At 36.5% G+C, this 12,837-nt stretch overlaps 1 non-coding gene and 1 pseudogene across 1 annotated transcript; both read left to right on the forward strand.

Moving 5' to 3' along the window:
• The first annotated feature begins 4,302 nt into the window (after positions 1-4,302).
• Positions 4,303-4,449, forward strand: LOC113292265 (annotated as a pseudogene).
• A 7,010-nt stretch (positions 4,450-11,459) lies between these two features.
• LOC113292264 lies at positions 11,460-11,584 on the forward strand. Its single transcript, XR_003331750.1, has one exon. It is a non-coding gene; the product is annotated as a U6atac minor spliceosomal RNA (small nuclear RNA).
• The last annotated feature ends 1,253 nt before the right edge of the window (positions 11,585-12,837 follow it).

A 12,837-nucleotide genomic window follows, 5' to 3' on the forward strand; every position in this document is an offset into this window, starting at 1 on the left:
ATTTAGTACAATACCAAGCCTGGTAGCCATAATCTTAGTAATGATCTTGAAGAAAACATTACTCAAGCCAATTGGCCTATAATCTTTAATAGCATCAGATTTGTTATTTTTTGGAATAAGAATAATAAAACTAGAGTTAATGCCATTGGGAATTTTATGCATAGACCAACAGTTTACAATGGCATTAAAAAGATCTCTAGAAATAATGTCCCAACACTATCTATAGAAAGAGTCTGTGAAGCCATCTGGGGCAGGCGCAGAATCAGCTCCCAAGTAAAAAAACCGCCATTCTAACTTCCTGCAAAGATGGAATAGCATCCATATAAGCACCCTCAGCAACTGAAATGCTCTCATGATCAATATCAAATAAAACTGGATCAATATGAACGTCACCACCATTGAACTTGGCCTGATAATGATTAACAATGAAATCCTTTATCTCATCCTGCAAAAACAAAGTAGTATCTTAGAAACCTTAAGCTCTGAGATGGTATTTTGACTTCTCCTCATGCAGATGCTATTATGAAAGAAACGAGTATCTTAGTCACCATCCTCCAACCAAGTTACTCTCGACTTCATCTTATGAATAATTGCCAACTCCGTTCTCACATCATCAACAACCTTTTTGGCATCTGCAACCTTTAGGAATTCAAACTCATCAGCCGGATCATAATCAAGAAGATCATTCTCAGTTTCAAGTTTCAATTCAGCCTGCTTCAAACGAAATTGCACATCTCCAAAAATATTTCTATTCCAAATCTTCAACACCTCCTTTAATCTCTTCAACTTAGAAGTAAAAACAAAAGTGGGAGCACTATTAAGATCCAAATTCCAGTTCTCCTCAACCAACTGCATAAAACCTGGGTGGGAAAGCCACATCTTCTGAATTCGAAAAGGAACTCTATCCGGACTTGGATTCTCAAAAGCAAACCCAAAAAAGGGGAAATGATCTGAACAAACCCTAGTCAAGGCCTTGCATCTCCAGTTCGCATACTTATAGCACCAAGCATCATTAACAACCGCTCTATCATTTTTAGAGACAATTCTTTGAGCTCCACTTCTACAATTAGACCAAGTATATTTTTTACCAATAGCATCAGCCTCAATCAAACCATTGTTAGAAATCCAGCTACGAAACTCATTCATATAAACCTCTTTGATCGGCCTTCCACCCTTCTTTTCCTCCAAGAGTAAAACGCAATTAAAATCTCCCAACACCAACCAAGGAATAGATATAAAACCTAAACCCAATTGACGCCAAAGTATCTTTCTTGCCACCGGATTATAAGAAGCATGAACAGCCGTAATGAAATTCCCCGCAAAATTCACAATAATTGCTTGCTTTGAAGTAGATAAAATATCAGGTCTCAACAGAGTATTCCTCCATAAAATCCAAATATTACCTTTTTCTCCATCAACCTCATTTGTAATAACATCTTCACAAAAATCAACCAATTTAAACGACCTAACAAAACGTGCAGTACAACAAACATGCGGCTCTGCAACGCAAATTATGTCAGGTTTGTGCAAGAAATAAAGCTCATTCAACTTGGCTCTTGCACCATCCTTAGCCAAGCCTTGAGCTTTCCAATAAAAGACACGCATTATTTAACCACGCTCCTTGAAGGGCTTGCCGAACCCTTATCATCCTCTTTGTGTGTCTGACTTCTACCTCTTCTAACAACTTGGCCATCATCCTCAACCGGCTTGGCACCAGGTTTGATTTTCTTTTTTGGCGCGGTTTTAACAGCGCCCTTCTTATCCAAATTATCCAACTTCTTCTTCTCAGCTAACTCTTTTTTAAGTTTATCTTCCTCATCTTTAGCGGCACTCCTTTCCAATTTTTCAGCTTCAGTCTCTACGTTACTAGTACTAGCAGATTGCAAGGAATCTGGCGACTTTTCCTTAATAGGCAATGCATCAGCTTCAATGCTTTCTTCTTCGTCTTCACTATCTTCAATACCAGTTTCAAACATATTAGAAGTTTCAAGAACTTCGTCAGTTCGAACTGGAGAGGATCTTCTAGTCGTTCTAGTTGGATAACTAAAACCATCATCAATTTTCTCCAAAACAAAATTAGTTTGCAGCTCACCTGTTATATCTGTAACTAAGTGTGAATATTGAACTTGTTGCGTTTGTGAAACATCTTGTTGAGCAACTTCTTGTTGTTGTTTCTCTAAGTCCAAAATACCATCTTCTTCTTGAGCACGCTTCTCTTCCTCTTGTCGTTTCTTTGCCATAAGCAATTGTCCAGTATTTTGCAATTCAGCCAAGAGATAATCTTGTTCTATTTTAGCAAGATCTGCAGCCTTAGCCATGTCATCGGCTATCTTTTTTTGTTCATCATAAACTTTGTAAAGTTCTTGTTCTTCCTTTTCAAGTTCCAAAGAGATTGTAGCAGCATCATCAGCAAGTTCACGCAAAGGCACTGAACCAGCCGTTAGATTAGTGCTAGCGGATTCAGGCAAGGCATGTGGAATGTCTGCAATATTGCCATCTCCAGCAATACTCGAAGTTGGACTGGGAATCAGAGTATGATTCTCAGTATGTCTAACTCCTCCAATACATAACCCATCATCCTTGGGATCCAATGGTTGTTCTCTTCCTCCTCCAGTGTTTTCCGGTGGTGGTGGCTGATCCTTTGGCTTAACATATTTTTCCTTCTTCTAATAATCCTTCAGTTCATCCATTTCAGCCTTAAGGGCCGCACGTTCAATGAATCCTCCTCAGCATCATGCAACTTCTCCAAATCTTTATACCTAGTCGATCTGCATTGGGAGAAAGTGTGTCCAACTGATTTACAATAATCAAAAAATTCTGGCTTATTCAAAAAATCATAATCAAGACGAAAACCTTCTGTAAATCTTCATCATCAATGACAAGCTTAGGCAAAGGTTTTGAAAAATCTATATCCACAAGTATCACAGCAAAATAGCCATATTCTACTCTTAAGGTTCTCGGATCAACAACTACAGGCTTTCCAAGGCCACGAGCTATTCAAAATAAAATTTCCTCCTCCCAAGATTCAAAGTGAAGATATGGAAAACGCACCCAAACTGTTGCCCTTGAGTTTTTTTCCGATTCAGGGTTAAACATATGTGTCCATGGCAGCATCTTTAATTGTTGTTCCTTAACTTTCCACGAACCTTCATAGCTAACTCTTTTATGATCAACTTCATTTTTAATCTTAATGACAAAATAACCTTTCACCCACGGAATAAACTGGACTTGGCCTGTTAGTTTCCATTGATCGCATAGAATACGCTTAACAACTTCAAATTTAGCACCTAGGGTTTTAAAATCAAAACGACCCACAATACTGAATTTCCATATTTCTTTGGAACGTCGAATGACATCTTTAGGAATTGTGATCACAATCTCCCCTGTAGAGGCACGAACCGGAGGATGTGACAAAGAGTCTGCATCAATATTGGACATAACAAGTGATTTCTTCTTAACTATATTTACATACGAACTATTTCATCTATGGAATTTTCCGCACCATGATTAGGGTTACCTTTTTTTGGAACATAAGTTAATCTTGGCCTTGAACCTGATCGATTCCTATTTGAACACGATCATGGCGTTGCTGATTTGGATGATTGCCCAGATCAGGCGGAACTGATTGATTCAACGCCATTGACGCCAAATCTTAGCACAAAGAACGCAAAGAAAAAAGAAGAGAGAAAAAATCGGAGCTAGTCCGACCAAACCCTAGGTTTTTGCTCTTTTTTTTTGTCACCACTATGTAATACCATATATAAAGGGTAGATCAATCATGTAAAAGAGATAGATCTTTTGAGTGATTAGACAAGAAATTTAGGAGAGAGAAAGTTTATTTGGAGAGCAAGTTAGGGTTTTCTTATTATCTTGTATCCAATATTGAGATCTTAATGAATGATTATGTGATTTTCACCATGATTTCTTAGATTATTGTCTAGATTCTTATAGGGGTGTTATTGTGGGATTTCCTGCAACTACAAAAATCTTAATCCCGCGCCCTCCACCACCAACCTCACTAATGATGCATCGCGCATTAAAGATGAATACTACTACTACTGAGTTTGAGGTTGAATTGTGATGAAATTTGATAGTGTCAAGTTAAAAGTGTTCGCTGAGAAATTTGATATATGAAAGTCCACCTCCACTTGAATCAAATATTTTTTTATAGTTAGTCCCAAAACAGCCACAGAAATGAGAAGAAAGATTGTCAAGCCCAAGGGCATAGGGTCAGTTATATTTAGTCCCACAAAACGGAACGAGTGATATGCTTTATAAGGCTCTTGTTCAGCTTGCCACGGCGTGTTTGTTAAAAGGAGAGACGGTTGGCATCTCCACTGACAGGGACGGGGAAGGGATCAGCTTTCGAGCTTACCTGTTACCTTACCACACATCTGGTCAAGGCTACCCTTAAAAATGTAAGGATCGAAAATGTAACAGGTTGATTTAAAATGTAACTGTATTCATCCATTAAGAAACTTAAAAACTTAAATTTTGAAGGTTACTACATAATGTAACTACAATGGGATTAATGAGTAAAACCTGAGTGAATAATAATATAATCATTTTTCATTTTTATTGTTATAGTTCCATAGCTAGGGTAGTACAGAACCCAATTGTATTCGGGATCGGACAAAAATTATTGACTCAGATAGGTTAAGTTGTTATCCGACCATCTAGAGTTGATGATATTTAGATTACACAATACTTGCCGCAAGAAAATCGTCAAATCTGCTAGCTAGATTAAAAGACATGGCCTTGAAATTAATAATTCTTGTAGGGAAGGTTTCAAAATAAGAACTATTTTGGAATCTTTCTTCCTTTTCTTTGGAAGGCATATCAAAATAGATAGCTTCAGAATCACTCTGGAATTCAACGTGTTACCCACACCGCTCGACTGCCCATTGAAATGCTGCTTCAGCTCCATTTTGCTCTAGCAGTTCTCTAGAGTTCCGGCCAGAAGACTCCCCTCTAGCTTCATTTTAGTTACCTGCATCATCAATCAGAGTTAAACCCACTGAAGAGTCTTAGAGTCACAAACATCCGGTAATATTGATTATTGCTATGCTAATCTTGTACATAAAACACCATGGGAAAGTCCAGCAGTTTAGAGGGGTTATTTTGAGGTCACGATATAGTAGAGGAATATAATACAAACTTTGGCTGGTGAAATTTTACATATTTGCAACCGGTACTTTCATATGCATATTAATCCTTTAAGGATGGTCAGTGAACTAAGAATTACTAATTAAAAGTCTCTTTAGGCATATCATGCATGTGTGATCAGCTTTTTCACATATGTAGCTAATTACCTGCTAGCTCCAATTTTCCAAGTCCCCTCATACCAAATTATCAAGATCGACCATCTTTTTGTTTCTTCCTTTTCTTTATTGTCATTTTCTGAAGAACAAAATTGTGTAGTATTGGACATCGGAAGAAGGAGATGATGAGGAAAATGAAGGTAATATTCTTTTGATGATGTTGATGAAGGAGGTAGAGTTAAGGAGGGTTTGTGTGAGAATTGTAATATTGTTGTGTGTTATATTGAATTCAAAAGAGACAGGTAACTCTTCTTTTATAGACAAAAACTTGCCCAGCTAGCAGATGAGCAAAAAGGAAGATATGGGTCATTGCCTGATGAGAATCAATAGCTTACAATGAAAATAACTTGAAATTGATAACTTGAAAAGGGTAAACAATCAACCAATTTAGTTTCTTCTACCCTTTGAATAAAGGAAGAACCTAATAATGGAGATTCTTCTCAAATAACTTACAATTTCTACCCAATTAAATTGGAAACTATAAGATTATGAGAGGCATCTAGTTGATACTCTAGAATTAGATGATCTAATTCCCCCTAGAGATAGCAATTAGGTTTGAAAGAAGAGAACCTCTCATTCTTCACACAATATTCTAAAACAAAAACTTTCTCCTTTAGCCTTATGTCTTCTAATTTATACTAGCACCAAGGGTATACTTGGCATATTCAAAGTAATTCTAGGATGGACTATAAATGGTGCTTCAATATCGATATGAGACATCCAAAATAATCATCCTCCCCTTCTTTGAACAAATTCGTCCTCGAATTCTTCATAGCGTATTCTCCGTTAGTGACTTCTTCCTTGTTTGAAGACAATTCTACCTCTACACTTTCCATTATAATTACTTACCAAATGTGGCACTTTGTGGTCATGGTTGAAAGCATCTCCAAGTAGTAATGACACACCAAGTATTTCTTCGTTTGTAAATACATCATCCTCCCCTTGTTTGAACAAATTCGTCCACGAATTTTCCAAAGCATATTCTCCATTAGTGCTTGAACTTCTTCCTTGTTTGAAGACAATTCTACCTTTACACCTTCCATTGTAGTTACTCACCAAATGTAGCATCTTGTGGTCATAGTTAAGAGCATCCCAAAGTAGTAAAGAAACACCAAGCATCTCTCTCAACCTTGCACGAAGACTACAACCATGAAACTTATCTTCAATGAAAGCCCAAATTGGATTCATATATATTGCCTCCCCATTTTGTTGTAGCTTGAGTGTATGCTTGCTTCCGATAGTCGGTTCACATACTTGAAATTGTTCTTGAAATGCTTCTAACATAGCATTTTCCAATTCAATATCATACCTTCATACACCAAAATCTTTTACTTCACTACCATTAACTACCTCATCAAAAATTGAACACAAAGGATTATATTCGTCTTTCTCTTGATTCTTAGGTGATAGCACTTGGTCCATGATAGTAAAATAATCAAATATTTGATCCACATTCATGCCATCTTGATAGATTGGAAGAACACCCACTATTTCATTTTCCTCATGACTCAAATAACTATCAAATTTTGGTGGAGACATTTTATCAAACACCTTGTGGGCACTTTTTTTATCCTCACATCCACCAACCAAAATTGATACATCTATTTCACTTACATGATCACAATCATTAGGTAGAATCCTTTGTTGGTTATGGAGCCAATAATATTCTTCAAAAATTTCTCTCATTCTTAGATACATATCATCAAACACTTCATGTACAATATTCATTAACACATCCTTTGAATGAACCCTACCCAAATTAACTTCTCTTTTGTAAACCATGGTGAAATCAATATGAGATTGAAAAACCCAATTTGAAAATACTATCAAAGAACATAAAAATCAACCCAAAATACTTGAGAAAGAGATTAGTACTGTTCACCTCAAAAACAAATATCTTCACCAATCACACTTTTCCCCCTTGAGAATCAAACCAAAGCTCTTAATACCAAATGATGAGAACCAATAGCTTACAATGAAAATAACTTGAAAAGGATAAACAATCAACCAATTTAGTTTCTTCTACCGTTTGAATAAAGGAAGAACTTAATAATGGAGATTCTTTTCAAATAACTTACAATTTCTACCCAATTAAATTGAAAACTATAAAATGGGGCATCTAGTTGATACTCTAGAATTAGATGATCCAAAACAAAAACTTTCTCCTTTAGCCTTATGTCTTTTAATTTATACTAGCACCAAGAGTATACTTGGCATATTCAAAGTAATTCTAGGATGGACTATAAATGTTGTTTCAATATCGATATGGGACATCCACAATGCATCATTGCCCCGCCCCAACTACCAAGGATAAAAGAAACAAACTCTTTTTGTGTCAGTGGAGGAGAAATGTCAACCGTATATACTTGTGTCCTCGATCGCAGTATTAGTGGTAAAGTTCGGCTGGGTGGAGTAGAAGTTTATTGAATTCATTTAGGAGGCACATAAAAAGAATATAGCAAAGACTTTTTCCCTCTTTGGTCATTAGTAACCCGCCACCAACTTTAAAAACTTAGCTCCACCGTTGAAGTCTTTATGTTATTGCATTGTGATTAAGAGTACCATGAGCATTTTGATTGTCCTGTGTTTTGTCAGGAGCTAGCTGCATTTTCTTTTGTTGAAAATGATATGCAATCAGTTTTTAGTATGAACATATCTTAAAGAATCTTAAAACCTTATCGAGTACTTCACCATTGTTATTAACTCAAAATTTTGTTCTCTTTCCTTAGGTCATCGGTACTTATCAAGACCCACCACCATTCAGGTAATAATGGCATATATATATATATATATAATCTTCGTCATTTTCGACCGATAACATCTCATAGGAAAAAGAAGTTTACCGCTGCGTGGTGCACTACGTAATTCAGAGTGCTCATGAAGTGTGCAACTGTTTTAACACCCTTCCCTGCGTGGTGCTAAGTTGAGTGACTTGAGTCACTTTGCAATCCCCCGTTTCCAGGCAAGGTCTAGGAAACGGTAATACTGTTCCTTAATAGCATCACAAAAAAATGCGCCAAGGAGATTTGTGGATGCTTGACTAACAACATACCGCCCTTCTAGTTCGAGATATCCAAGAAAATTTTACACCAACAATGCATGTAAGATCTTGGAGCACATTACTGTCAGATTGACATGGAATACGAAAGGAAGAAGTGCGGGAGCACATAATTAATGTTATCCAAATAGGGTGCTAAACAGTAGAAAGTTATTTAAGAAAAAATTAGTCCATGCATGGATGGAATTTTAACACCAATGGCAAATGAAATGGGTATACAAATCAAGTGATGAGCAAATTGTAAAATGTTTGCTTGAATTAAATGAAATACCACCATATTCATACTTGTCGTACCAGTAGTACAAATTAAGAGTAGTCGGTTGAAGAAACTAAAATAAGCTTATGCGCCCAAAATATAATACAGATTCTGCTTCAAAAAAAAAAAAAAAAAAAATAATACAGATTCATTTGAAGGTTACTTCACAAGTAACTACAATGTGATTAAAGAAAGAAAAATGAACAAACCCAAAAATCAAATCGTTAGTTGGACTAGGATTATATATCAAATTCACCAAGTAGTGCACACACACTATATATATATATATATACATTGGAGATCAAGCAGTGGTTCTAAGTCAAGTAAATCAGTATGGCGCCAACGTTGGTGGCCCGGTGTTGTCGCAATAAGCTTTTTTCATTCAGTATGGCCTTCTTCACGGATCTTCATGGAACTCTAATGACACGGGGATCACAGATCTCGTAATTCCTTTTCTGACTCCGCTCGTACCAATTATCAAGATAAACCATTCTATTAATATCTTTCCTTTCTGGGCATTTTATGAAGAACAAAATTCTAGTGCCGGATCCGAAGAAGAAGAAAAACGGACATACTTTTTTTCTCTCGATCTCTAGAAAAAGTTTTAATTCGAATTGCTTACAATTATGAAGGTAGACTTTAGGAGGGTTTTATAAGAATTATTACAGCTAGCAGAGGAGCAAAACAAGAAATGTTCTGTGATGAATGACTGATAACAGAATCTATCTTAAAATGTGTCATTCTAACTACACCGGCAAAAGACTGTGTATTCTAACAGTTTGGTGTAAGATGTTGAACGCGTTGCTTCTAGAAAGAGTCAGTAAGCAATGATCCTAGTAAGATAGTGAGTCATTGTATCAGTCCATTTTTAAGGAACAAAATGGGTAACATACCCCCAAGGAGGGGTCATTGCCCCCCACCACAACTTCCAAAAGAAAGAAAAAAAACAAATGTTGGTTGAGGAGAAATTGACTAATTGGTTGGAGGAGAATATCATCCTGGTAGGTGGGGGAAGGACCTATATCGACCATCAACAATCTTAATCCCGCACCCACCACCACCAACCTCACTAATGATGCATCGCCGCATTAAAGATGAATACGACTGCTACCTGAGCCTGATGTTGCAGTGTGATGAATACCAATGGCACTCGCATGCTCTCCAAAAGTTTTTGCATTGAAGATGCTTTGTGTTTCTTCTCATGGTAAAAAAAACCTGGTATTTCTAGAGACAACCCTGAAAGAATTAGAGGCGAAGACAAAAATAGGTTGAAAATACTTATATGTCTTTTCATAATCGGTAGATTAGTTTTTTTTTTTATCTACCGATTGCAATAGCTCATTTTTGGGACAACTCTATATTCGATAGTTATATGAACTGTTTTGATTACCGATTATAGACTCAACCAAATTAAAAAAAAATAGAGGATTCTTGCAAAATCTCATTTTAGGGCTATTCTATATTCGGTAGTTATATGAACTATCTTGACTACCGATTATGGTAGGATTTCAGCAAAGAGAGCCACTGTATAATCGGAAGTCAGGATAACTTCATTTACTACCGATTATAGGCTCAACCAAAATTCAAAAAATGAAGGACTTTTGCAAAATCTCATACTCTCTATTCGGTAGTTATATGAACTATCTTGACTACCGATTATGATAGGATTTCAGCAAAGAGGTCTAGTGTATAATCAGAAGTCAGCATAACTTCATTTCCTACTAATTATAGGCTCAACCAAAATTCAAAAAATAGAGAATTTTTGCAAAATCTCATTTTGGGGATACTCTATATTCGGGAGTTAAATAACCTAAATTCACTACCGATTATGAGCATTATTTCCAAAGGTCTGCTTTAATCAGGGGTCAACATAAAGTTATTTACTACCGATTATAGGATAATCAAAATTCAAAAGATAGAGAATTTTGTTTTGGGGATATACTACTTTATATGTGGAAGTTACATAAACTAAATTGACTCCCGATTGTGGATTAACTTCCCGATTGTAAAGTTATCTACCGATTGTGAAGGATAGTTTGGTCATTAAAAAAAGGAGATAAGGGATAGCTACAATTTATGTTTGGGTGACCATTTTTTATCTTATGTGTCGTCCCTAATTTTTTTGGGGTCGCCCCTAAAAATGCCATGAAAAAAAAAAAAGGAAAAAAAAAAGGAGGTTGTACCGGGCATTGTGGATGCATGGCAAACAACGTATATCCAGCTTCTAGCTCAAATGTTCAGGAAAAAAGTTACACCAAGAATGCGTGTTAGAGCACACTATTGACATGGATCACATAGAGAAGATGCGTGGGAGCACATAACGTTGGCCAAATAGGGTGAAAAAATATGCACCCTGTTTTAACTCAGTACTTCTAAACAACCCGACGAATTAAACGATTTTAAAACCGCACAGACTCATAAGGGTAGCCCCGCCGTCAGCAGATTTGCAGGGATCCAGTTTATGGGACCCGCCATGTGTCTTCACGGTTTTAATATTGTCCAAATTCTCGGTACGTTTAGAATTTTCGGTTTTAACTCAAAATGATTAATGTAAAACTTAGTCCATGGGTGTAACACCAAATTGGGGATAAAAAAACAACTGATGAGCACATATTAAGTTAAAAGAGTTTTCTGGAAATTTAAATATATGAAATGGAAATCCACCTTCAGTTGCATCAAACAAAATAATAATTAGTCCCAAAACAGGCAGAGACGAAGCAAGATAATGTCAAGCCAAAGGAAAGGGTCAGTTATATTTAGTCCCACATTATTAAAACCAAACGAGTCATATGCTATATAATTCTCTTGTTGAGCTTGTACTGGCGAGTTCGTTGAAAGGAGAGACGGTTGGCATCTCCCCTGACGGGGGCGGGAACAGCTTTTGAGCTTACCTGTTACCGCACATCTGGTTAAGGCTACCCGCTTCGGCGGATCTTACCAAATTTTTTTAATTATCTTTTGAATTTTTTGGCAGACAAAACGAGATGCAAAGATTATGTGCTCATAAATGTAACAGGAAGAGGTTACTACATAATGTAACTACGCAATGGGATTAATGAATATTACCGGAAAAAATTGAAACGTTAATTGGACAAATTCAGTTCACCGGTATATAAGTATGTCTCACAAGAATAAACCAGAACATTAGTCCGGTATTCAATTTCAAAATCAAGTAAATCAATATGGCAAGATTTATGAACACTGCAAGGGCGACGATGATGGCGGTATTGTTACTTGCTTCTGTTCATTTAGCAGCCGCCCCCGGCTCCAGCTCCGTCCGATTAATGCAGCCCAGGGTTTTGCTTGCAAATTGAGAATGAATAAAATGATACTTGTTGTTGCCACTTAAAATAAGTTTTATGTACTAGGTTTCGGATCATCCAAAATCTTTGTATCATTATCTATAAGTTACAAGTTTCGCACCATGAAAAGATAATTCACTGATCAACAAAACTGTTGCACACAATTTAACAATTAGAGACATAGGATCGAATAGTATATGGGGCTTAAGTTTTCCACGGCTGTGGCTTTTCCGTCACTTCTGGGGTTAAAGGGACCTTGGACTACTTTTTTTGTTTATGTAAAAATCTAGATATGGTAGTATATCTTCCTCGAAAACTAGAAAGATTGTTGCTCTCCTCACTTGAATTTAGAGAGAAAAAAATCCAAGATTCCGATGAACCTGAATCTTAACAATTTATCACTTGCAGTTTCCAAAGCATTATCTTCCATATCAGAAAATTCATTTTTACAACAACCAACAAAAACAAAAAAGAAACACTCAACCAATTAAAATACTCTTTCATAATAAGGAGGAAAGTACTTTGGAGGTCTTTTTTAAAGAAAATCTTGTAGTTGCAACAGAGAAATTCGAGCAGCAAGAGTTAAAACTTAAAAGGGGTTGTATCTTGCTAATACAAAAGCTAAAGAACTAAACCACAGGACAATTGTTCCTTGTGTCACTGTTCTAGCTTAAAAAGGGTCGGCAATCAACATTCCTATGTTTATTGTGCTGAAGAGGCTTGCACCACTTGCTGTCTTGGTTAACTAGATTTTTCTCCACAAAAGGGCAGCCTCCAAGACAGTTTTGTGGTTTGCTTACGATAGCAGCTGTGTTTTCAGCAGTATAGTCTACAGTTGGGCAAAAAGTAAGATTTTGGTGAGGCATTTCCTCAAGCACTGAGCATGATCATCAACACTCC

The sequence above is a fragment of the Papaver somniferum genome, chromosome 6, assembly GCF_003573695.1.
Source record: "Papaver somniferum cultivar HN1 chromosome 6, ASM357369v1, whole genome shotgun sequence".
Classification (NCBI taxonomy): domain Eukaryota; kingdom Viridiplantae; phylum Streptophyta; class Magnoliopsida; order Ranunculales; family Papaveraceae; genus Papaver; species Papaver somniferum.